The following is a 2871-nucleotide window of genomic DNA, read 5'->3' on the forward strand; positions in this document are numbered from 1 at the left end:
TCGTATAAAAAATTATTAGGTTAGGATTAAATTTAAAAGTTTGAGATGAAATGTAAAAGAAAATTATGATTTAAGTTTGTATAATCTTTTTTAAATATTATATTGGATATTTTCAACTTATTCTTATTTTATTATCTATTATGACTGTTTAATTGTCTCACAAAGGGGATAGAAGAGACCCCAAAGGAGAATAAAATAATACAATTAAAAACGTTACAATGACTCTACTTTAAAAAATAAAAACATAACGATTCCAGATTGAATTTGGCCAAAATAGGTCGCAATTATGTGCACTGATGCTTGCAAAACTTCTAAGCCAGCCGTTGCTTAAGCTTACAACTTAGCTAAATGTACCAGAAGAACACATAATAACAGTATATTAAGATTCTAGCATGCGAATTCACGATCACCTGTTTAGAGAACTAGCAAAGCTGTTGCATAGAATATTCATGTTAGAGCCGACTTTGCCAAGTTGCAACGCTTTAATTACCCGCAATGGCATGAACTTACACCTGTCCTATTAAACTTCCAACGGTTTTTGTCGTAATATCGACTTAAAGTCGCTGAATCGCGTCTCATAACAACGACAGCTAATTACTTCCCTGGATGTTGGCCTACAATTGGAACTGTATCTTTGCTAATAGTCCAGTGGAAATTACTCGTTCATAGTTTCATTGGAAATGTTAACTTAATGTTTTTAATTTTAGAGATGAAGTTACCACATAAACTTTTATATTAGTGGTTGTTTCAGATAAATTGGTTCACATTAGGAAATCTATTAGCGAAATGTTATTTTTATTTTATCCATCCGAACTCAATGAAAGGAAATTTAAAAAAGGCAGACGTCGTGATAATTTTTGCTTGTCATGACGTTATGTAATTTATACGAATGTTACAGTTTGATTTATAAACATTAAAAAACAAATGTACCAAACAGTGTTATTGGTTAAATATGACAGAGAACAGATTAATGTTTTGGCTTCAAAGAAATTAATAAGCGATTAAAGAAATCTATATCCAATACGTATGATGATGCATTAGGTAAAATATAAAAAATTAATCAGACATAAACAGACTTTATATAACAATATTAATAAAAAATATTCAAATATAAGATATGTATGTTTATGAACAGCTCAAAAATAACATTCATATTGTTGTATTTGAATCTTATGTATGTATATTCTAACTATTTATATTGTATATATGTACGTGATTGCTAATAATGACTAGTAATGATTGAATTAAGAAATAATTTATAACATTCAGATCGAAGAGATATACAATATGACATTTGTATATTGACGATCGTATATCTTTATAAATAACTAACATAACTCTTATTAAATTTCATTTTAGTTCCCGAATATTTATTTTTTAATTTCAAGTATTTGTTATTATTATTGGATATGTGGCTTCACTGGACACTGTAATCATACCCAGGAATAAAAATGAGCTAAAACTATTAATTTACGATAAGAAAACTTACTTAAAAATTACATGATATCAACAAGTTAGTGAACAATAAAATATTTTTACACTTTTGTTTTTCATACATAACAAGTACTAGTGAATTTTCTAACTTAGCATGGCAATCAAGTTTAAATGAAATATACAAAACAAACCAGAACCAGATGAAATTGTTATAATTTATCTGTACATTTTCTGTTACTTGCTGATCTAATATATTTTCTGATGATAACTTGGGGAACTTTCCACTGATACTTCACAGGCATCGTTAGGGAAACGTATTTTGTCTTCTGTAAACATTATGTGCTCCCCTAAAGGGAAATTATTAAGCATTTAACTACAATTTGGTTGAGACCGAGAAAGGAGTTGTTAAGTGCGAATCTAATTTACATTACGTGTTTTGTATAAATTTTATTTATTTTTAGGACCTACTCTTTTAAAGTGTAAACATATTTTCAAAAGAAATTTGCTCTCGTAGAATAGAAAGTTAGTCTTTTATGATTCGCGCTGGAGGAAAGTAACCAAATGGAATGTTGCTGAGGGAATAAGATTTCTTTCAGACTTTAGAATTTTACTACGACGTTGAGATTCTTGTAATAATATTCAAATCGAAATATTTGTTTTATAATATAAAATATTAGATACTTAATAGCACTTATTAAACTTAAACGGTAAATTTAATATAATGATAATGGATTATTTTACGTTTATAAATAATGGAATCGTTTCCATTAAAATTGTTGAACATATTTATGTAGGCGTTAAATTTAAAAAGTGTGTTACATTTTTTCTCTTATATTAAAATAAAATTAATGACAGCATCGTTTTAATTTAATGGAAAATATTGTTTAAAATATTTACAGTGAAAAATATAGTAGTTACAATTAATAAAAAGAGCATTTACAGTTTTGTCAGGTGTGGGGTTCGAACCCACGCTCCCTCTCGGGAACCAGAGCTTAAATCTGGCGCCTTAGACCACTCGGCCAACCTGACTTGTAGATAAATCATTCAAAATTACAAACATATGTTTATTATTATTAACAATATTCATAAGTATGAATCTTACAAGTGAATTACATAAATATATTTTTATTAAGCTATCACTTCAGTCACACTGGAATGGTCAAATATTTTGCCAACGTAAATTTTTTTTTGTTGGACAAATTATAATCTTGGGTACTGTGTCACATATAATTTTATGTAATTTTGGGTCTACATTTCAGTTACAATTAATCACCACGTCAATTAAAACTTAACATTTAAACATATTTTTTTTTTGTTTTAATATAATGAGATTGAAATAATGGGGATATTTTTATACACAACACCAATTCTTAAATGTAGTCAGGTTCCATTGAAGAAGAATACAATTAAATATTATAGTATTATCAAACATTAAAT

General features: G+C 27.6%; 1 non-coding gene across 1 annotated transcript; it reads right to left on the reverse strand.

Moving 5' to 3' along the window:
* Window positions 1-2379: 2379 nt before the first annotated feature.
* Trnal-uaa (transfer RNA leucine (anticodon UAA)) lies at window positions 2380-2463 on the reverse strand. Its single transcript has one exon. It is a non-coding gene; the product is annotated as a tRNA-Leu (tRNA).
* Window positions 2464-2871: the final 408 nt, after the last annotated feature.

The sequence above is a fragment of the Danaus plexippus genome, chromosome 14 (assembly GCF_018135715.1).
Source record: "Danaus plexippus chromosome 14, MEX_DaPlex, whole genome shotgun sequence".
Taxonomy (NCBI): domain Eukaryota; kingdom Metazoa; phylum Arthropoda; class Insecta; order Lepidoptera; family Nymphalidae; genus Danaus; species Danaus plexippus.